This window comes from Haliotis cracherodii, unplaced genomic scaffold (genome assembly GCF_022045235.1).
Source record: "Haliotis cracherodii isolate W230 unplaced genomic scaffold, xgHalCrac1.p SCAF_19, whole genome shotgun sequence".
Lineage (NCBI taxonomy): Eukaryota > Metazoa > Mollusca > Gastropoda > Lepetellida > Haliotidae > Haliotis > Haliotis cracherodii.
The window spans coordinates 1,099,272-1,124,679 of NW_027266274.1; the positions used below are offsets into that span (position 1 = coordinate 1,099,272).

The 25,408-nt window shown below is 38.6% G+C and overlaps 1 protein-coding gene and 1 pseudogene across 5 annotated transcripts in view; both read left to right on the top strand.

Moving 5' to 3' along the window:
• On the top strand, nucleotides 1-24,933 carry LOC139466861 (E3 SUMO-protein ligase ZBED1-like; annotated as a pseudogene).
• LOC139466653 (CWF19-like protein 1) overlaps nucleotides 1-25,408 on the top strand; it is a 411,301-nt gene that overhangs the window by 246,866 nt on the left and 139,027 nt on the right. The window lies entirely within an intron of this gene.

Genomic DNA, 25,408 nt, shown 5'->3' on the forward strand with positions numbered 1-25,408 from the left:
ATGGCTGCCATTGAGTATAACACCAACGATGCGGGTAGGATGGGGTTAGATCAGGCCATGCCGGAGTACATGAGAGGTAAACACAGACTTTCCACAACCACTGGGTCCCACAACTAGCGCATTTAAAGGGAATCAGGAACTTGAATTGTTCTCGAAAATCAGATATACTTGGTAAATACGGCAGCCATGAGTGGACTTGCGATGGCTGCGGCGGCGGAAGTGCTTGTAATGGCGGGTTGGCTTGACGCAGCGGCGGCAGTAGACTTGCGGCGGCGTTAGTGGGTGGGCTTGTAATGGCGGGTGGATTTGCGACGGCGGCAGCAGCGGTAGCGGATGGGCTTGCGGCGGCGGCGTTAGCGGGTGGGCTTGTAATGGCGGGTGGATTTGCGACGGCGGGTGGGCTTGGAACGGCGGCGGTATGCTTTGTTTATTTCTCTGTTGTGATTTTCTCAACGTAGTCTTCCTAAATATATCTCTAGGGTCAAGTCTAATCTCTGATGCTTTCTTCATGTTGTTCACGTCCAATCTGTTTGCTGGTGAGAGTAAAACTGTTTATCGGGCTACACTACTGTAGAGTTTATAATGTCTTACACGTGCAGGGAATCTTGGAAGACACTCTTTTCTTCACAGCACACTTGTGAGTATGTTAAAAAAGCGATCATATAAGAATATAGTCTTTGTCATACTATACCCGTGAAGGTCCGGGTTATAGAATCGACCTTCAGTAACCCATGCTTATCGGCGACTGACGGGGATCGGTTGGTCAGTCTCGCCGACTCGGATGACACGTGCCATCGGTTTCTAGTTGCACAAATCGCTGCTTATGCTGTTGATCACTGGATTGTCTGGTCCAAGCTCGTTTATTGACAGACCACCGTCCTAGAGCTGGAATAATGCTGAGTGTGGCGTAAAACTAAATTCACTCACTCACTGATACCAATACATCTAAAAAGTAATGTCATCATTTAAATGGTGAGTTTAAACGCGTATTTTACCCTTACAAGGACGAGTGCATTCCACACACCCTTCCTGTTATCAATGTGTCACTGTTTACAGTTTGTGCGAACATAACCCTATAGACATGTGTGCGGGCGAGTTCATTCATCAGAAATCTGTCATTTACGATGTGTTTATAAATATGAACTGCTAACCACGCTCATAGTCATGTTGCATGTCGTGGTTAGAACCGTAATTGATCTATTGAAAGGTGTCATACATTCATGTTCGGATATAGGTACAACATCTACACGCACATACTTTCCTACATCATTCAAATGTATTAAATACCGTATACGTTTAATAGACACCAACGAAAGAAAGGTTTAATGAGGGGAATTCCCATATATATCCTCTCTGAAATAACTCCCTTTTAAAATAACAAATGTACAACACATCTTCCCTAACATATCATAAATACGGGACACTGGTCACACAATTTATGAATGGGAAGCTTCAGGCGAGGCTGGTATGTTGACATTAATTGTAAGGCCGGGGTATGTTGACATTGTTATGGGCGGTCGGTGGCTTAGTCTCTCTGCTATACATTAGCTATGAATAAACCTGCTTCGACATATATTTCCAATTAAACATTTTCCTCGTCAAACAATTTTCCATGATAAACTCTGTTCTCTCTTCGAATTAAGGGTGAGTATTGTAAACATGAAAATGTCCTATAGATTGCTTCCATCACTTTCCCAACAAACCTAGCTTCATGCCGTCACACTGGTACATGTACTTATCAGTTTTCTATCTATTTTCGAAATAGCACGTTCTGAAGTAAAACTGTGCACATCATGTTACACGGTTAAAACTCAAACCGTAGAGCTTATTTGTCATCGCGTTACATGGAAAAGCTAGCATTGAAACATCAACTATGCAAGTCGGGACAGGGCTGAATAATTCTTTACAAATGGTTCACAATAGTACGCAGCGCGGGTGATTCGAAATCCGGCTGCCTTCAGCGTTATAGTCAATGAGGGTGACGTGACTACCTCGTTCTTGCGCGCTAAATGTAATTAAACGACACTGCTAGCTTGCTGATTATGTAGTCTTATCTATTTCTTCTATGTTTTTTTTCCATACAGGTTGTCTTAACGTTCATGATGTACAACGTGTAGACCGTACAAGATGAATTTGATCCAGCTAGACGTACATTTTTTCCCTACATTATCCGGCGTATATAAAGTTGACACAACCCGTCACTATTGTGGTATGATGTACTTTCAACACACACCCTGTATTCATCAAACCTGGTCGCACGCTCTAGCGAGCGCGGGTTATTTGAAACGACGAGGCCACGTGAGTTGTCAAGCGCGCTCATTTCAAACTGGGCTGACGGGTACGGTCTGTCTATTTAGGGCAGCACGCTATACACAACGTGACTTGGATCAGCCAATCACCTTCCCTATTTTCCCTCAACCTCCCTCAACCAAAATGACTTTCTGGCGACCCGTTATATACTACTATTAGATTACCCGAACTCTATCCTTAGCCCTTGGACCCCTTTGATGACCTATCAACCCTAGCTTTACGTTCATTATGTTCATTAAGGTTAGGTTTAGTGGCTACTATAGATTCTATAGCGGCTCTTAATATTCTTCACACAAAAACATTGAGAAAGCAGTGTGAAATGGTTTAGTGTCGAATATTTTGGCCTCTGGAAACTGTCTTTGAAATATTCACACATGCCACCCGCTACATTTATTCAGTACTGAATCAAAAGCGAACCTACCCTTGTGTCGTCACTAGCCATGCTTATGCCTCCCTAGTATCCGCAAGTTCGAAGTCTGGCTCCTGACACCTGGAGCCATTTTCAGTTCGTACCAAATTGGCTCATTCCTCACCATTCGGTATCTTGTAGATTACGGAATGAGGACGAGTGTGCCACATGGCATCAGGATCACTCGTAAGTGTCCACAGATTGAAGTCATGAGACACCATACCTAACCATAACCTTCCACCGTTTTTGTTCAGTTCCATAACAGTGAAGACATGACCAGGTATATTTGCACTTATTTTTACAGTGTGGACGTAGCTCAGTCAGTTAGGTGTCTGGCTAACAATCCAAAATCACAAAAACTGGTTGCTTGTCTTTGAGACACATGACCTAAAAGTGCACCAGCTTTATTATCAGAAATTGGTTCCATTCGTCTGTCTGTGTGTGTGTGTGCGTGTGTGTGTGTGTGTGTGTGCGCGTGCGTGCGTGCGTGCGTGCGTGCATCCCAAAATCGTTTCCGGAGCATAACTCAGAAACTATTATAATATTTCTCTACGAAACTTTGCATGTTTATCAGACTCATGATGAACTGGTTCCTTTTGCTATTTAGGAATTTCAGAAAAAAAATTCTCGTTTCCGTGGCAACAACTTGGACTTAGAAAACAATAAGGGTAGGGCTCGATTCCGGATGAAAGTTTCCACATCTATCAGAAACATGCTGAAATGTTGCCTTTTGCTTTTTATGAATTTTAGATATTTGTATTACTGGGCATTATTTCCAGAAATATTTCCTTGCCTAACATTGCATGTCTTACATATAAAGCACACACTGAACAGAACTGGTGCCAATTGATATTAAGCAGTTTTAGAAATGTTTATTTTAGAATTTCCATTGCAGCTATTTTGACATGGGCTAAGAGAAATGTTGGGTCAGTTACCTGGTTTTGGACCATAACGTGTTAAAATCGGCGGGGGATATAGAAGACTTCGTCGACTGTACGATTGTTCTTATTTGTATAAGTCACTAAAAATATAGTCAATATAGTCTTACTTGTGGACAGCCCTCTGAACTGTCACTATGTCCCCTGTTGTTGAGAAAATTCGTTCACTGGGCACAGATGTACCACGGATTCACAAATACAACCTTGCCATGGTGGACAGCAGTGAAAATCTATATTCATTCTGCTTTCCCCAGACAAAAGGATTACTCTTTTAGGAACGACACTGCTCTGACACACAACAGTTAACATGTTCTTCAACCCTTGTGACAAGGGACTTTTCAGACTTCACAACTGAGGTTATGAACACATCATGAAACAAATCTTCTATAGCTGTGCTGGCTGTGGAAGTAGAAACCTTGGGCTCTGGCTCTGTTCATGAGCCTCCTTTTGGGGGAAATCTGTCACACCATCTGCAGGCAGATCACTGACATCAAGTAGCAAAGGCAGGTTGGGCTCCTGCTCACTGACATGCTCCAGTTTTACTGCAGGTTGAAAGGTAAATCAAGAAATGGAGAGACCATAGATCATGAAATAGAAGTACAATAAATAATATAATTCATTTAGCTCATTGTTCAGTATTGTTTCATCTTCACGTTCAAGGGGCACTATCTACAGCAATTTCCCAGGACTGGTTCTAGCCTTTGTTATTGTTTTTTCCCCGAAAGTACCCAGATGATATAGCAGAAATCTAGACTAGTTCGCGACCTGTGCTGCACCATTCATAAGCGCATTTGTCACTTTTATTGAAAGTGTAAGGGCGTATGGTCACATTGATCAACAAACTGAAATTCAGTTTAGTCTTGAAAATAATAAATAAATGTTGCTATCTTTGCCTCAGTAATGGTGACGAAAATTTGATAAGCCACTTGCTTGGTATTGCACGATTTTTGTTTACGCTGTTTTGATTTGCAACACAAAGTAAATATTTCACCCGAGCATTGCTTATTTTATAGTGTGTATATTTTATAGTCAAAATGTGTACCATTTTCACTTGGGCAATTTATCCTAGCATAATTAGTCTATTGTGATGTTTTAAGCCCTTTTGAACCTCTAATAATTGTTAGTCAATCTGTTAAATAAATGGACAGACGTTTTAGTTAATTTGTAAATTACTGAAATATTTTAACATTTTTATCCCCTGACCAACAAAGTTGGCGGGGGATATAGAAACGGGCTCCATCAGTCCGTCCATCGATACTTCTGTACATACGTCCGTCACATTTTGTTTCCTGAGCATAACTCATAAATTTTAGAAATCTTTATTTTTTACATTTCCGTGGCAACAAGATTGACTTAGGTTCTGTGAGATTAGGGTTTGTTTCTGGATCATAACTCATAAACTGTTCAATATTTTTTCTTGAAACTTTGCAGGTCTGTCAGGTACATGCTCAACTGGTGCCCTGTACTATTAAAACTTTTGGAAAAAATATTTTTTATTTTCTTTCCATGGCAACAAGTTGAACTTTTAGAAATTTATGAATTCTTCTTTTAAATGCCGAAAATTTCAACTTGATACCCATTTAACCTGTTTAAGGAGTCATAATAAAGTTTTCTTTGTATGACTACATTTTGTGTTTGTCATCATTTGGAGGTATCTCCCATAGTAGGGGAAATTGTGCATGCCTTCTGCCAAGTTGTCAGTGTGTGCCTCAGTAATGGTTAAGGGTATGGTTGTTAGGTGGTTTCGTTTAATGACTTCATTATCAAATCCATCATCCCTACTTCTGCATTGATTATGACAGAGATGAGTGTGCGATAACATGGCATACTTCTTAATGAAACTTTTTACAGTTTTCAGCACATTCATGACACAGGAAATTTTGTTGCGGAACTCCAGATTGCAGTCGGATGCAGATGGCTTCACACAAGGACCATTGACACAGCTGATGGATTAGTCAATGGCGCAGTTGGCACTGTTGTGGCATATTCCATTAATCCTCCTCATCCACATGAAGGCTTAATTTATGTCAAGTTTGATGATCAATCATGTGGCATGGAAGCCAAGAAACAGAGTCCTCCACGTCTGTCCCATAGTGTACCTGTAGATGCAGTTACAGCACGTTTCCTTCTATCACAAAAAGTCCCAGTACCTCAGACTTATCAACTTCTCTCAAAAGAAAGTACTTGTTAATGAATCGGCAAAACAAGAAATGGAGCGCTTGAGGAACGATGACATTCTCTCATGGCAACATCCTCTGTTGGGCATTTAAATGTAAGATCACTTCCAAGACACTTTACAGATCTTATGTCTGATATATCTGTGCACCATCTTGAAGTGTTGTGCCTCACTGAAACAAGAACGTATGAAACTGCCAGTGGTAATGATTTTCCTATGCCAGGTCACAATGTTCTGTTGAAGCATTCCTAACATGGACTGGCTATGGTAATAAAAGATGCCCTTCAGTACAGAGAGGCAACAGAACTACAGATACCTCCTGCTGTAGAGGCTCTCGGATGCTATTATCATGATATAACATTTATACTAAGTTTTCATATAATAATTAAATCCACAACAAGTGCTTTTATGAGTTGTCATGGTGTAATATTTATACAACATTTAATATAATTAGAGTTTAGCATGTAATACATATCATCAGGTAAAATGCATACACAACATTTCAGTAGTTTCAGTCATAGCTTTTTAGATAGATGCTAGCCTAAGGTGACACATCTCCTAGACATACTATTCAATAAGACAAAAGTACTTACTTACTTACGTTTGGAGATTTAACGTGCGCTTTCCGACTGGAGCGTATTTCGCACACGGGCCCGGTCGGGCCATTTAGCGTGGTTTTGAAGGGAAAATAAAGGTGTTGCAACCAGAGGGGGGTTTTAGTGGTTGCTTATATAAGTTTTGGAGATTTTGAAATTTGGAATGCATGCCTAGGGGTGTGGTAGTGTACTAAGGGAGTGTGTTGGTGTGTGTTTGTTTGTTTATGTGGTGTGGTTGAGTGTTTTTAGATGCGGATCATTAGATTGGTTTTAGTTAAGTATACGCCTAGTGCTTTAAATTTTTCTGTATTGTTATGTGGATTTAGGATTGATTCTAGGGTTATGGCTTTATCTAGTTTTAGATTTGTTTGGAGTGTTGCTCGGTGGGTTTGGTAGTGCGTGCAGTGTAAGAGTGCATGTTCTATTGTTTCCAGGTGTGGGCAGTGTGGGCATTTTCCGGTTGCGTGTTTTTTTATTTTTAGGAGTTGACTGTTTAGTTTAGTGTGACCTGTTTGGAGTTTGGTGATTATTCTATCAATTTTCTTGGATGGATGGAGGATTTTAGGTTTGGTTAGAGGTTTTTTGAGGATTTTGATTATCTGTGTGTTTGTTTTTAGGTATGTCTTATGCCATTTTTGGGTGATTTTACGTTTGTTAATGCTTTTGATCTCTGCTTTAGATATTGGTAGATTAAGGCTTATTTCAGGAATTTTGAGGGATTTTTTGGCGGCTTGATCGGCGTTTTCGTTTCCATATATTCCTACGTGGGCTGGGATCCAGATAAATGCTATTTGTTTGCCTGCCTCTGTTAAGTTATTTGCGCTTTTGAGTATTTGGTTAATGAGTTTAGGGCGGTTTTTGGTGTTTTTATTTTGGAGGGCCTGTAGTCCACTTAGTGAGTCTGTGAGTATTAGGATTTTTTTATGTTTTTTAGCATGTTGGTTATGGAGGGCGGATGCTATGCCCATTAACTCTGCAGTGAAGATGGATTGGTTGTTTGGGAGTCGATAAGATTGAGTGTTCCTATTTGGTTGTCCTATGTGGACTCCGAAACCAGTGCGATTTGTGATCGGATCGGAAGATCCGTCTGTGTAGATGTGGCACCAATTTGGCCAGTTTTCGTGTATGTAAGCTAGTGTGGTGGATTTAGCTATGTTTGGATCAGTTTGTTTGTTTATTGAGTTTGCCAGAGATGTGTCTATTTTGGGGATTGTTAGTTTTGGGGTAAATATATTTGATGGTTTGCAGTTTTGTTGGAGGTTATCTATTTGGTTTTCATTTAGGTAGTTGAAAATTCGTTGAGATATTGGAGTAAGTAAAGGGTGCTTCCTAGTTAGAGCCTGGTTACGAGGGCGGATATTTTCGTTTAGGAGGTTTTGGATGAGAGGGTTTGATTGGGACGAGGCCCAGAAATTAAGGGTTAAGTGTTGCCTACGTAGGTTTAGTGGCATTTCTCCTGTTAAGGCCTGAAGTGAAGTGAGAGAGGTGCCATGTTGGGAACGTGTGACTATTTTAAGAGCTTGGTATTGGATTGAGTCTAGTTTTTTGGTTAGGTTATTGCTAAGCGTATCATAGATCGCACATCCGTAATCTAATTTAGACCTAATTAGTGATGTGTAGAGAGAGAGTAGAGTATCTTTGGAGGCCCCCCAGTTGGAGCCGGTGAGGCATCTTAGTGCGTTTAGATCTTTGCTGCATTTAGTTGTTAAGTTTTTAACGTGGGCCTCCCATGTTAGGTGTTGATCGAAGATTAGCCCTAGGAATTTGGTTTGTTTTTGGAACTTAATTGGTTTATTGTTTAATTTAAGATTTGGGGTGGTGTGTTTCATTTTTCGGTGTTTGAAGACTATTCCTGTAGTTTTTTCGGAGTTTAGGAAGAAGCCCCACTTGTCTGCCCATTGCTGTATTTTATTTAGGGATTTTTGGAGTAGATTTTGGGAAGTTGACATACTTTTTGTGCGAATCCAGAGGGCTCCGTCATCTGCGAATTTGGATGTTTTAATTTTAGGGGATAGGCCCTCGAAGAGGTCATTGATCATTATGTTAAAGAGTGTTGGGCTAAGAATGCTGCCCTGGGGAGTGCCGTTTTCTAGGGGACACTGGTCCGATAGAACCTGGTCTATACCCACTGTGATTTTTCGGTTATTTAGGAAGTCCTGGATGTAGTTAACGATTTGTCCTTTTAGTCCTATTTTTTAAAGTTTTTGAATTAGCCCGTTGTGCCAAACCATGTCGAATGCTTTTGAGAAGTCCAAGAAGATGCCTGTAGTATATTGTTTGTTGAGTTGTCCTGTTTTGATCTCCTGTTCTAACCGGGCGAGATTGTCTAGAGTTGAGCGGCCAGGAGTGAACCCGCTTTGGTCTGTATTTATGGTGTTGTTTAGAGTTAGGTAGTGTTGTAATCTATTTTTGGTCATAGATTCCATTACTTTACATAAGTTTGAGGTCAGAGATATTGGCCTGTAAGAGTTAGCTTGGTTTGTAGGTTTGTCGGGTTTAGGGATAGGGATAACTAGAGCCTGTTTCCAAGAGGTTGGTACCTGGCCGTTTAGGTAGATTAGATTATAGAGTTTGAGTAGTGACTGGAGTAGCTTGGGAGGGAGTTTTTTGATTATTTGGTAGGATGTTAGGTCTAGTCCTGGGGCTGTTCCCTTTTTCCTGTTTTGGAGTACATAGTTTAGTTCTTCTATTGTGAAGGGTTGGTTTATTTCTAGGTTATCGTTTAATTCTTTGGTAGGTTTGGATTCTGTTTTGAGTTTTGTTTGGGATTTATCACTGAAGTTTTTGTTACTGCTGATGGTCGAAAAGTGTTTAGCTAGGTTATTTGCTTTTTCGCTGGGGTTGGTTGAGTTATTTATATTAGGAGTTTTTGTGTGTCTTTTTAGGCCTCTAATGGCATGAATTTTGCGCCAGACCGTCCTGGCATCTGTGCGGTTATTTAATCCCTCGCAAAAAATTTTCCAGTCCCTGGTTTTGGCTATTTTGACTAGGTTTTGGACCTCATGGTTTAGTTTGTGGGCTACAGGTATGTAGTTATGGTCGCGTTTGGCTTTATTGAAGGCTTTTTTACGTTTTTGTCTGGTTTGTTCTATTTCCTCGTTCCACCAGGGTACTGAGGGTTTGCCTGATTTGTTTGCTTTTCTAAAGGGTATTGAATTTTTAGCTGAGGTGATTATGTATTCTGTTTTTGCAGAAGGTTTCTGGGTCATTATGTTCTATCTCGTTTAGATTGGCTTGTTTGCAGATATTTTGGAATTTATCCCAGTTAGCCTGGTTATAGTTAAATTTGGGTTCTGAGTTTTCGGGTTTGTCGGGGACGTTGGTATTTCCTATGGTTATGTTTATTGGGAAGTGGTCACTTCCTAGTGGGGCGTCGTGAACTTCCCATTGAGTGCTTTGGGCTAAGTCTGAGGTGCATATACTTAGGTCGATAGCCGACATGTCTCTATTGCTTTTATCATATCTGGTTGGTTGGTTATTGTTAAGTAATACGAAATCGTTGGCCTCTATCCATTCAGAGATTATTTTACCGTGATTATCTATTTTTTCCCCCGTGCCCCAACAAAAGTTATGTCTACATGGTTTAATAGATTTAAAGCTTTCAGATAAATACGAGCCTAAGGTATCAAGATCCCATCTCCCAGACATAATATCCAATAAGACAAAAGATATGTCTACTATACTCTACATAGTCTTAGAGATTGCCTTGAACTTTTTATTCAAGTAAATCTGTCATCACCTATATTAGAATAACATTCAGCAATTACTTCAATTTAGACTCATAAGGATTAGCCCCAATACAAGCTCATCTATAGTGATACCATTATCTCTTTCCAAGCACCCAGTAAATATGTCAACAAGATTAGTGCAAGTCCAAAAGGATTAACAGGATTAAGTATTCCCCTCTGTCTAGCCATTCATTTACCATAGGGCACACTTCATCGTATACCAACCAATCTTATTCCTTTTTATGGTTCTAATTTTGATTAAATACATACAGAAGCAAAATGTTAAGCAGAAGGGTTTTGACGCTCATACCAAGTAGACCTCTCTCCCACAGCCCAAAGGGTTGTACCGACTCTCTGTGGCACCCTCAGCTACATTCTAAGATATTGTAAATTGTTGTTGATTGTTCTTGTAAATAAAATTGTGATTAGTCTCCTGTGACTGCAGCTCTTTGCTGACTAATTCCCCCAAGAAAACCAGCACGCCATTTGGAAGGTTTTGTTCATCCGAACAGAACCATAATAATTTGGTGGAGAATCCGGTTAAAGGATGGCTTCATCAATTCAAAAAATATTGGCTTCGATAAGAATCTTTTTACGATCCTTTTCATCTTGTGGAAGAACATCATCCTCTTTGTAGTCAAAGATTTGGATGAAATCTGGACAAATCCTTTGTAGATGACGTAAGTTTGGATGTTCTTTTATACTTACCTCAACCATTGTGTCTTGTGTAACATCAGTATTTGTAGCATGTAATGCTGCAACACCATTAACTGGTACTGACTGATAATCATCTTCATATTCAATGGTGACTGACCAATTCTAAGTGATTGACAATAGGTGTGCTAATATCCTCAGTCTGATTTGTCTGTGTGACCTGTGTGGATGAATGTGTGTTTGGCAAGATTGTGGTATTGCTTGTTAATTTGCTTTGCTTAGTTACTGAGAAGACTGTTTTCTCAGCATCCTCTTCAGTTGGGTCACTACAGTTAATATTTTCCTCACATTCCCTACGTGAGAGAGCATCTGCATTCCCATTGGCTTTGTTGCTGCGGTGAACAGTGTCAAAAGTGTAGGTAGAAAGTTCCAAAGACCATCTCCCTAGCCTACCTGTGGCATCCTTGATGGATTTCAGCCATTTCAATACTATATGATCAGTGAAGACTGTGAATTTTGAATTTGCAAGGTATGGATGAAATGATCTAATTGCTTCAACTAGAGCTAAGCTTTCCTTATCTGTAATGCTCCAGTTCATTTCATTGCCATGAAGAGCTCTACCACCAAAAGCTATTGGATGTTCATTATTTTTCTACTGATTGGAACATTTCCTCAACGTGGGTTCTGATGATTTCCATGGCCTCCTCCCGGGGTACATTCGTGAACAGACACCAATCCCTAGACACCCACCTAACAACCATCCCTAGACACCCACCTAACAACTGAAAGCATCATCCAACTCATTCACTCCTGTATCAGCTCAACATACTTTACCTGGAGAGATAACTTCTATCAACAAACCCATGGCCTCCCAATGGGATCCCCACTATCACCCTTGATCACCGAGATATTTATGACCCACCTTGAAGAAAAAGCCCTGGAAACATCCCCAATAACTCCCCTCTGCTGGTTCCGCAAAGTTGATGACACCTTTGTCATCCTACATCCCAACAATGACCCCAGACCACCTGAATTCCCTAAACCCACAAATGCAGTTCACCATGGAGGAAGGAAACAATCGACAGCTCCCATTCCTTGATGTACTCGTACAGAAAGATAGTACAACAGACGATACAGAACATCACCAAGAAATCTCAGAAATTCCCACGTCAACTGTCTGCACCCTTTGTGATCAGCCTCCCCTACTTTGGAACAGTTAGCCACAAAATTCAGAGACACTGAAAGAAACAGGCCAACATTGATGTAGTTTTCAAGAGAAGTCAAACCATTCAGAACACAATTAAAGCCACAGGGAAAACCACCTTTGAGCCACAAGCTAGAACTATCAGGAGCAGTGTAGCACATTCCATGCAATTGTGGACAAGCTTACATAGGAAACATCTAGGCCCCTCAAAACCCGAATAAAAGAACATCAAAGCTCTGTCTCCAAATAGAACTCTAAATCAGCTCTATCAGACCACATCCGTGACAACCCAAGCCACAGCATCAACCGTGACCAAGGCTATTACATACCCCCTGGCGTACCATCAACTCACCAAAGACCCCAATCAGCCATAATCCTGTTGTTTATATTACTGGCTTCATCCTTTGTTTGTGTCACTGATTTCACCGATGATTGTCATCACTACCCTTGTGTGTATATAACAGGCTTCTCTACTGACTGACTGAGGGTGGGGAAAACAATATCTACTCTACTGTATAAACACTGCCTCCTACTTGTATATATACTTGCCAACCACACTCTGTATATCCCTAAACCTAATAAACCAGCTAATCAAGCTAACTCATATAGACCAATATCCCTAGCTTCAAACTTATGTAAAGTAATGGAATCAATGGCTAAAAATAGATTACAACATTACCTAACCCCAAAAAACATCATAAACCCAGATCAAAGCGGTTTCACTCCTGGCCGCTCAACCCTAGATAACCTCGCCCGACTAGAGCAAGATATTAAGACAGGACAACTAAATAAACAATATACCACAGGCATCTTCTTAAACTTCTCTAAAGCTTTCGACATGGTATGGCACGACGGGCTAATACAAAAACTTAAAAAATAGGACTCAAAGGTCAGATAATAAACTACATCCAGGACTTCCTAAACAATCGTAAAATAACCGTGGGTATAGACCAAACACTATCGGACCAATGTCCCCTAGAAAATGGCACTCCCCAGGGCAGTATCCTCAGCCCCACCCTCTTCAATATAATGATAAACGATCTATTCGAGGGCCTATCCCCTAAAGTAAACACATCGAAATTCACGGATGACGGAGCCCTCTGGATCCGCACTAAAAGCATTAAAATGGCCCAAAATTTACTCAAAAAATCTCTTAATAAAATACAACAATGGGCTGACAAATGTGGCTTCTCCCTTAACTCAGAAAAAACAACAGGAATAGTATTCAAACATAAAAAACATGGAACCCGCCTCCCCAATCCTCCAGCTAAACAACCAAACAATCAAATTTCAAAAACAAACCAAATTCTTAGGACTTATTTTCGATGAACATCTCACCTGGGATGCTCACATCCAAAACCTAACAACTAAATGCAGTAAAGACCTAAACACCCTAAGATGCCTAACTGGCTCTAACTGGGGAGCCTCCAAAGATACCCTCCTCTCTCTCTTCATATCACAAATTAGATCAAAACTAGACTACGGCTTTGCCATATACAACACCCTTAACAACTCCCTATCTAAAAAACTTGACTCAATACAATATCAGGCTCTCAAACTAATTACACGCACCCAACATGTCACCTCCTACACTTCACTTCAGACCTTAACAGGAGAAATGCCACTAAGTCTACGCAGGGAACAGCTAAGCTTAACTTTCTGGGCCGCGTCCCAATCAAACCCTCTCATCCAAAACTTAATAAACCAAAATATCAGCCCCAAAAACCAAGCTCTAGCTCGTAAACACCCCTTACTTACCCCAATATCCCAAAGAATAACAAACTACCTCAATGAACACCAAATAAAAAATCTTAAACAAAACTGCAAACAATCAAATATCTTCACCCCTAAACTTAATATACCCAAAATAGACAAAACACTAGCTAGCCAAATAAATAAACAAACTAAAACCACCACATAGCTAAAACCACCACACTAGCATACATATACGAAAATTGGCCAAATTTGTGTCACATTTACACGGACGGATCCTCAGATCCGACCTCCAAACACACAGGTTTCGGAGTCCATACCACACAACCAACTAAAACCACGGCAGAACTAATGGGCATGGCCTCAGCCCTCCATAATCAAGAATAAAAAAAACACAAAAAAATCCTAATACTTACCGACTCCCTAAGTGGACTGCAAGCCCTCCAAAACGAAAATACCAAAAACCGACCTAAATTAATGAATCAAATACTTAAAAGCTCCAACGACCTAACTAAGGCAGGCAAACAAATTACCTTCTTGTGGATACCCGCCCACGTAGGAATATACGGTGATGAAAACGCTGATAAACTATCCCTCAAAATCCCAGAAATAAGCTTAAACTTACCCATCTCAAAATCAGAAATTAAAAGCGTAAACAAGCAAAAAATCACAAAAAAATGGCATAACCTTTATCTAAACTCAAATAGCCAAATCAAAAATGTACTCAGCAAACCACTAACCAAACCAAAAATTCTCCATCCATCAAAAAAAATCGACAGAGTAATCACTAAACTCCAAACAGGACACACCAACCTAAATAACCATCTAAAAAAAATTAAAAAACATACTACAGGTAACTGCCCACACTGCAAACAACTAGAAACCCCAGAACACGCACTCATCCACTGCACACACTACCTAACACATCGAACCGCATTACAAACCACCCTCAATCTAAACAAGGCTCTCACTCTATAAGCAATACTAAACCCACAAAATAAACTAGAAAACTTCAAGGCCTTAGGCGTATTCTTAATCAAAACGGAACTAATAAAACGCATCTGAAAACACTATAATCTACCAAATCAAAATTACATAAACAAACAAACATCCACCATACCCAGCTCCCTTAGTTCTCCTCCCCAACCCCATCGGCATCTATTCCAAATCTCAAAATTCCCAAATTCTATATAAGCAACCCCTAAAGCCCCCTCTTGGGTTGCACACACCACTTTCGCCCCTTTCGGAAACACATTAAATGGCCTGGCCGGGCCCGTGTGCGAAATACGCATCAGTCGGAAAGCGCACGTTAAATCTCCAAAGTAAGTAAGTAAGTAAGTACTCTGTATATCACTTGCTTGATAACTGTGTTAGAACCTACACTGAAACGTTGTAATAAAGAAGTTGTTTTTCCATAAATTCTTATCCTTACTTCATACTCCCAACTTCTAAATGCCTATCAAAGATGTTATTCGCCCAGTATATCAGCAAACCAACCCACACCCTTGGGGGTACACTAGACTTGATCTTCTGTAATGAGCCCATCTCAACAGGAGTCTTTCCAGTCCCATACACTGACCATCATCTTGTGTGGGGTGTGACGGAATAGGTGTAGTATGTTGAAGTGACCATCATTATTTCTTTGTATGTTAATCAATGTGGTAAACTGAACTTTTTTAATCTTATATTGTGCATTTAATCTACTATGTCCAAAGCAACATTTTGGGTTTGAACTGGTAATGACCATAGTCACATATCACAAACTAATACCATTTAGGTTTCTTAATAAATATTCCATGTAGATATCAGACAGACAGACACATGTTTATTCAATATTTTAGGCCATATGACCTATAGTACAGAAGTGTTTTTTTTGTATCAATATTGTACAGTCATGTGAAGGTAATAATAAGTTTACATTAAATATTAACGTCTAATTTCAAAAATCTTCTTCAGGAATATTGACAGAGATTATATTGTTTTAGCATTGCGGGAGTTCAACAAATTTTTCATCAGTTGTTCATCTTTGTACATAGTTGAAATCATAGGGAGGTATCTATTTCTAAGAAACTGATAATATTTACAAATGAGAAGTACATGAAGCTCATCCTCAACATAGCCTTCATTACAATAATGGCATAAACTACTTCCTTTATCTTGTACATTTTTCTTTCTGAGATTATTAACATTAAAATTATGTAATGATATACGTAATTTACACAAAGATCTTCTCAAAGTTCTATCCTGAAGTACACATACATATTTTTCAGGAACAAGTAATGATTATATATTCGTATAATGGCATAAAAACCTTGAGTATGATATTTGACAGTGCCAATCTTGTAAAATATATCAACTAATCTTTCCTTAAGCATGAAGATAAATAATTTATCATTTCCAACATCTTGAGATATCCATGCAAGAGAAAAACCAGACATACAAAGAATATTCTTGATATCAGACACCCATAAACAATATTTACCCTTTTCATCCAAGGCTTTTAACATATTATAACAATGAAGAAGAAATATATTTGAATTCATACGAAGTAGCTTTATCCAATATTTAACTGCCCGTAGCTGGGATGAAACAAAAAGAATGGCTTTGTTAGAGGCATATTTACCGACACCTAAAAAACATTTAAAGTACATGGCATGAATTTTTTCTATGGAATCATTATAACGACATCCCCATATCTCTGAACCATACAGAAGAATTGGTGCTTTTTTTCTGACAAAAATGTCCGAAACAACTCGGAAAGATATAAAAAAAAATTCTTTAAAAACTCTATAGACAGGAATCAAGGCTTTAGATGCTTGCAGAGCCAACTGCTTACAAGCTGTTGACCATGCTAATTGAGAAGATACAGTCAATCCTAAATATTTATAATATGAAACAATATTGACTGTCTTATTACAATACGTCCATTTTTCAAATATATTTAAAATACCACCTTTTCTGAAAACAATAACATTTGTCATTTTCAAATTTACTTCAAGGCCCCATTTCTCACAATATAGCTGGAGAACATTTAACGGTTTCTGGAGGCCATTAACTGAAAATGATAAGAAAGCAATATCATCAGCCAATAGTAAGAGCATTATATCAATTATATCTTGTGACACAAAGACTCCGTAATCACATTCATAATACATTTCAGTTACAAGTTCATTTATGAAAAATATAAATAGGACAGGGCTGAGTACACCAGTATCTAGAATTTTATTAAAAAGCTGCCTAAGATAAGGGTTTATGAAATTTGTTATACTTTTCAGATATTCAGGGGGTATACCATCCTCACCGGCTGCTTTACCCACTTTTAACCCATTTAAAGCTGGTTTAATTTCATTTTCAGTAATTTCACCTGATAAGAGCTGGTCAGTAAAAGGCATATAATTACAATGTTGACATGAATGGGAATCTAAAAATTCCTGAACTGATTCATCAAATTCATTTACATCTCTGTTAAAATCTGGATTTAATAAATTCTTAAAATATCTAAACCAAGTGTCAAGGGTTATATCACCTTGTTGTGCGTTACTTCTCAAATAGTGCTTTATAGTATTCCAGAACTCTTTACAATCACTCATATTTGCAGCCTCGGTTAATTTCTGACTCATATGTATTTTATACTCATTTTGTTTAGTTTTACACTTCTTTCTGAATTCAGTTTTTGCAAATAAATAGTCTTTTAAGTTTGAGTCACTCTTGAATGATCAGAAACGATTTAGTAACATGTATTTCTTAGATTTAAGTTGACAGCACTCTGCATCAAACCATAACGGTTGCTCTTCAGAGGTTTTATTTCTAGACAATCTACAGACTGCCCCAGCCTCTTCCCCACAGTAGATAAGTATATCAGCTAATTTCCTAACTGCAGTGTTTATGTCAGTTTGCAAAACAGGAATAAAATCGTCAAACATTCGGCTACTTTCTCTGCTAAAAACATATTCTTGATATGCTGGTATTCTGTCTATAGGAAGCCTATATTTAGGAACAGGAGTGAGGGTAATACCAACAGTGTTCTCTGTAGCTTGCTTACTTTGTAACTCTGACGTGAAGACATGTTCCATACTACATAGAACCGGCAAGTGGTCAGACTCGGTTCTGTTAAGAACCACCAAATCAATAACCCTAGAGAAAACCTCAGATGATACAACAAAGTAGTCAACAGTACTACACCCAGTATGGGAAACAAAAGTAAAATCTCCATTTTTATCAGATGTAGATCTTCCATTTACAATATGGATACCTAATATTTTACATAGGTCTAGCAATGATCTACCAAAATTATTGATTTGTGTATCACATGAAGGGCATTATCCCACTGGCAGTAAACTTGTTTATACTGTGACGATAGATATTTCTTTATGCATACAGCTATGCCACCTGAAAACAGACCTTTAGTTGCAGATCTTTTGGCATTACAGACATATACATCATACTCATTAAATGTTTTGCAAGATATCGAATGCATCAGTACACATTGTTTCTAAGAAACAGAAGATATTACACTGTTTGCAGAATGTTATGAACTCAGAATACTTAACTTTTGATTTCAAGCCATGGATGTTCCAGATACAAATATCAGTACTGCGGTTAGGATTCTCCAGGGTAACATTATCAGTAGCAGATGTGTCAGCTCATTTGATATACTTGGATCAGTTTTAGATATACTGTCACTGTTTGTTGTTGTGTCAGGCAGATATGTATTTACCACTGGTAAGGAATCCAAGGATGTGTGGGAGGTAATATTGTGGCATCTTAAGTTGTCAGTCACATTAAAGTCAGATTGAATAGAGGAATTCCTGTAAGTACTGAAGTCATGGCCGGAATCCTATTGAGTCGAATCAGACGCCACAACAGCTGCCATACACAAGACCACGTGACCACTGTAGATATCATTACGAGTCAAAATGTGACTTGTAATGGTTTTTCTTTCTCCCACCCTAATGAATTCAGTAGTAAATGTAGTAATTGGTTTTGTCAGTTTGTACTTCCATCATGTTTTTGTAGAGAAGGTTTCATTTTTTTTCTTGAACTTCATAGAAATTGTGTTTTGCAGCATTTTATTTTGTTTCTTCAGGATATTTTGCATTTTCATCAAGTAGATGCTCCCCTGCTGCCTATTACTCCTTACAAAATTTGAGATATTTTAAAATGTATGTGTTTGTGTGATCAAATTTCACTATTGTTGACATTAATATACACTTCAATTGCTGGGCTGGAGACTTGGCCACATTAGTGGCAAACTCTTCTTTTTTTTACAATTTCCATGACAACAAGTTCCACCTCGGTTAAAAAAGGTTAGGGTTTGTTTAGATTTAATTATGTCATAAATTCTGCAACAGGGGCGGGGGATATAGCCACGTTAGTGGCAAACTCTTGTATAAATTGCCTGAGTGAATCACATTTTACACATTGACTGTAACATATACATGCCTACAATCGAAAACAACGTCTGTCTCGCATCTAAGAACTTCCCAACGAAAACGTAGATGGAACAACAATGATTCTATTCAATGCAACAGCAAACAAAATGAAAATATCATAATTGCAACTTACCAAAGTTATGTATAAATTTAGGCAGCTACCTTGTTCGAGGAATGTATCCGTGAATATCCACATAAAGGAACAATATCCCACACGTCTGCAGCTGTACGAATAAACATATTCGATGTCACGTGTCTCTGTTACAATCAAATATTTTAAAATATATATAGTATTTTGGGATATTAAAACCCATGTTCGTTTCTCAACTGATCACTTAGTTTGTTTCAGGTGTTTCACATAGGCGTCAAGTCTTAAAGGTCAGCTGAGAAAGCCCACGTGACAACTGTTTTCATAATGTCCACGGTTCTTTAAAAAAACATATAGTTAGATAACAAAGAACAATCAAACAACGTATTATTGGCTAATCCTTTGACTTCATGCCCAGATATGGGTGTATTCAGTCTGCTTTAGTAAACCTACACTTACTTTTGACAAATCCACTATGCAAGATAACGGTTATTAATCAATCAACATATTTTCGGTTGATCCTTTGATGGCAAGGAATGATCTGTTGATTTTAAAAATAGTAAATCAACTGATCACTCCTCTTGCTGCGCTGCCACATGCATATTACATAACATACATTTCACCCCACTTCAGACCTGGATTCAGATTAAATAATTACCCAAGACACAAGAAATGCCAAATGGGAACCTTTGTCAGGTAATCTGAGTGGTGCTACCACTAATTACACTGAAATAAATTCAGGTTCAGGTGAATAACAACAAATACACAGGTGTAGGGTTATACCAGGAAACATGGATGACAACAAGAGATAGCAATCGTATTATCCGCGCAATCCGAAATCCAAAAATGCTTTCACTTCAGGGATACTTTTTATTTATTATTATACTATAACCATCAGGGGTATTTCCAAATGACGGCATCGGATGAGCCTCCAACATTCTTTTAGTCTGTTTCGTTTCTTTAAGCTGGAGAAATGAATTAATATGCACCCTTTGTCGAAAACTTTAAAGATCACAGGTAACCAATCAGTGTTCAAAAATGTGTTAAACAGATACTGCGTCAAAGTTTATTTTGTTGTCCTCACAGACAGTAGCCATGCAAGTCTTTGTCACGCTCAGTTGCAGCAGTGAGCAAATTGACTCACGGAAGCTAGGGAGCCCTAGTGGGCAGTGTTAGACAGCCGAGAAGAAGCCAGAGATTAGTACCCCTTTAAACTGACGAACTTAAAAACTTGATGTAGTTTAGTTTTATTTGTGTCATTTTATATCATATTAAAATATATCAAAAATAGTGTTGAACTTTGATGGAGGGTTTTGTAAAAATGTACAATTTAAGTGGTTAAGATGATTAATATATCATGTTTTTAGTTCTATGAAAACAAAAAAAATACTACCTGCAGATGGGATGAAACTGTTGTTGAAATGAGTGAAGAACAGACCTCATGTCTTTTGCCTGCATCAACACAAGGAAGGGATTGGAAGGACTGACACCATCATCAGGAATTTTTCATCCTGCAGGTAGTGCTGCTCAATGTGTTTCAAGATGGCTTTCTTCACATGTAAGATGAGGATAGAGTCAGATTCCCTGGTTTTCATGACACAAATGATCTGCTGGGTTAATTAGTGATACAGTTAACATGGTCTCTTCACACAAGATAGTAGTGATGGACTTCAGAACTGCAACAAGGTCTTCTGCATTTGACCACACCCTTTCTGATCGCTTTACAAAGAGTACAAAGCTGGCCGCTGCTTCAAAACCGTTTCAAGCAAATTAAACGAACTGTTCCAACAAGTACTGACATCCTGAATCAGTATATGCTTGGGGAGCTGTAATATGCTCTGTGTGTGCACAAATAAAGCATGTACTGTTCTGCTTCTGTGAAAGAATATGACTATTTTCCATACCTTTGCAAGAAGTTTGCTCAGTGTCAGTTTGAAGTCCCCTCAGTGTTGCTAAGTTCACTGTGTGAGCAAAGCATCTGACATGCTCTAGATTCGCTTCCTTAGAAGCAACATCGTATTTGAGGCATTGTCAGTCACACAGTAGATTCCATTAGGCCTTTCTTACTTCCTCTTAGCAAAATCTGACTTCAAGACAGCTCCAATGTTCTCACCAGTGTGAGATTCATCAATGGATCTTTTCTGTAGCACTCGGTTATGTAACTCCCAGTTTTTGTCCATCGATCCGTAGTAATTGCCACAGATGCTGCCATATTCAGTTCTTTCACAACTTCTTTCTTTGTTTCTTCACTGAGTCTAGGTATCACTGTCTTAGAACGTCATATTTGGGTTCCAACACTCCCCAAACCCTTTTAAGCCAGCATTATCAACAACAGGAAAGTCAAGTCAAGAGAAATAAACTTCCCAATCCTCTCTGTGATTAGCTTATAGCGGTCAGAACTGCATGATAACTTAAATGGAAAGGCATCTTTCAAACTTAACTGCCCACAGCTTTACAATTCATGCTTTCGCTTCTGTGTCCCATCGGCTGCATCGCTAGATTCACCGCTATCCGGCCATGCTGCTGGATGATTACGAGAGGGACATTGTGATGAATCAGCGTGCTCGCTACAGTTTCAGAAGGAAAAGCTAGCTGTACACACAGGTTCATAGCCACTGTTTGTTTTTGTGAACTAACACTAATTACATAACTTTTCATAATATTTGACTGTCTAAAATGCTGGGGAGTAATTAAATACATAGTCAGTAATTTGTTTTATCAGGTGTATGTACGGACAAAAATGTATAGTTTATCGTATCATGGCATGAAAATTTGTGATGCACTGATGTATTGTTACACCCTTAATATGGGAATTTAAGGTTTGTTTACATTGATCCCCCAAGTTAAGTCAAAGATTACATGGCATTTAGATTAAACATTGTTTCAGAAGAGATAATTAATGAATGTTTTGGTTTGTGACAAAGTTTTAATCATTAATATTTAGGTGATTTAGAACATATTTCATTTTAATACTTTATGTATTAATCAATATTTAACGAAGAACTACCATTTAATGTTTTCTTACAGTCATTATGGTTATAATGATTTAGCACTATAACAAAACTTATGTTCATAATTAATGCCCATGATAGTTCCAATGACTTTGTTACCAACTTCACTAAAACAATTAGACTTTATGGTTTTGGGTACCAAGGAAGTATGTATGTTCTGAAACAGGAAGGGACAGAACAAGAAGTCCTTATGATTTTCAAACAAACTGAAGCAGTGGTATATAGCTTTCTAGTATTATTGGCTGTTGATGAAGTTATCTGTTTTACGAAATCAGAAGTGAGTAATTATTTAATTTGCTGAGATTGCCAGGTTGTCATTGTAGTTATTTGAGGAATACGCTGTTTTTAATTAATGAAATCTTTAAAAAAATTAGGCACAGATAGATTTAGGGCTGAAATGGGTACCCGGTTACTCGAGTACGGTTTGAGTAGAGCTATTTCTCGAGTAGTTAAAAGTAACTCAAGTACTCGGTAGAGTTACCTGCCCCTTGGAAATGTGAGTTACCTCCCCTGCTTAAAGTCTGACCACACGTAGGTCTAACGTTTGGGCTTATTTTACAGTAACGCCAGACAAACTTGAAACAAAATGCTCTTTGTGTGGTGTTCAGCTGTCATTCAAAGGCGGCACAACATCGACTATGCGAAATCATTTGAAAATGAAACACGCCAAACTCACAAAGAGTCATGATCAGGCGTCTTCCTCCATCTCCCCATCTACAAAACAAAGCACACTTGTTAGTTTCACTAAAAAGGTAGGTTCTATATTTTTATGACAGTAGATCCACATCACAAAGACTACTTAATGAAAAAAAATAATATTTGAAAGTTGGAATCTAAAATAATATATTTAAAATGTAAACCTCCGAATTAGAATCTAGTAGCCTAAACATTATGGATCAAACAAGTTGTATTAAAACAAGGTAGAATCTATATTTTATAAACTATGATATGAAAAACGTTTACGGGGTAATAAATATTTTATGTCTATTTTCTGTAAGCAATATTTTCAGTTGACACCTCAATCCAAGACAACATACTAAGATTTGACAAAAAAGGGTGTGGTCATTATCGTCAAGGATTTGCGACCTCTTTCTATTGTTGAAGGAGAAGATTTTAGAGAATTTACTGAAGCACTTAATCCCTAGTACAAAATGCCATGTCGCACTACAATGAATAAGTATCTGATGCTTATGTATGATGAATAGAAAAGAGTTAAACTTGACGACACCTGTCGGTTTAACAACTGATACTTGGACCAGTTGTACCTCACATGGATACATCACTGTCACCTGTCATTTTGTGAACAGTGATTGGACTCTGTCTAATTTTATATTAGCCACAAGGAAATTGGATGTGCGTCATAGAGGAGAAAACCTGGCTGCAGTTCTAAGTAATATTATTATTCTTTATTCTAAATAAAGGTGTCAGCAATTACAACTGACAACACCAGCAACATGACGGCACCTGCTGCAGCAGGTGGATACAAACACGTTCAATGTGTTTCTCACACCTTACAACTTGCTATCAAAGATGCACTATCTGTACCTACAGCAAAAACGTGTTTGTTGTTGCAAGACAACTTGCAGTGTTTATTCACATATATCCTTTGGCTACAACAGCGCTTGAAGATCATCAGCGAAATCTTGGCAAACCAGTTCAACATGTAGTGATTCTCGTTGCCACCCGTTGGAACTCTACCTTCTTCCTCCTTGACCGCCTTCTCACCTTGAGATCGAACATCTTCGCCATTCTCCATGACACGGTCAGCTCCACATGTATTGGAAGGAAAAACTTGAAGATACTCACAGATTCCCAGTCTACAATCATGGAGCAGCTCACTGTGGTATCGAGACCGCTTGTCACAGCTACAGAGGTTCTGTGCTCTGAGGAGTACCCGACATCTTCGTCCATTTCCCCACTCGTCCTGGGTTTAATACAAAACCACTTGCAGCCACAAGAGCTCGACAGCAATGTTATCTGCACTGTAAAGGAGACGATCACCAATGGTTTCCGTCAGCGCATCATGAATGGGGAGTACTTGCTGAAACTTCCAATGATTGCTGCAGTATTTGAACCCAGATTCAAGAAACTTAGGTTTCTTAGTGATGAGCAGAAATCACAAGAAGTATACAGCCGTATACGTGATGATCTTCAGAACACCACGTGTCACAACGCACGGAATCAAGGACATCATGGATTACCTATCAAGTCTGAGCCACCTCAGAAGTCTGTCAAATCCGAGGGAAGCGTCTTTTCATACTTCATGGAAGATCTGAGAGAAGTGTCAGATGATGAGCAAGATGATGATCAGCTTGAAACGGACCTGTCGGATACAACCAAGTCAAATTCCGCACTAGGGTTCTGGAAGGATTATGAAAGTCAATACCTGAAGATGCAAGAACTAGCAAGAAAATACCTTGCAATACCAGGTACAAGCGTGAGTTCAGAGAGAGCCTTTTCTGCAGCTGGACAAACCATTTCGGAGAAACAATCAGCTCTAAACCCCAGCACGGCTGATGCCATAATATTTCTCAATAAGAACCTTAGGCATTCACTTTCAAGCAAACTCAAGGTATCTGACATGCAGGGTGCATGTGTTGATCTTCCACGCGCCGTGGATGCTACTACCTCGGTTCCAGCCACTGATGGTCCAGCACTGCCTAACCTCAAATGAGAGCAAAGCCAATAGAGTCATTGATGTTAATTATCATATTGACAAGGACATTGTTTTTCATTCCTATGGATTTCTGTATCCATTTATGTATGCTTTTGTTTGGCATTGAAGTTTAATACTGTCGTTAACGTTGTTTCTGTTTTCGGTTTAAATAAAGAATTCATTGTTTGACTTTTCACTCGTTATGTTTTAACAAATGATTGTAATACGCACTTGTAATAGTATAAATACATGGTGTATCGAAATCTAAAAGCCTATATATAACATATATTATAATTATCTGAATAACATAAACAATTATTTATAAATAGGCAAGTGTTAATGCATAACCTTTAAATAATTGTCTTTATTTGGACAACCAATTATTTCTTTAACCAAAATAATTAAGTTTAGTATCAGAAAAATCATACATATGTATTGTATCAAATTTGTAGAGATAAAAATGACATTTTACAAATTTATTATGAGCTCTGTT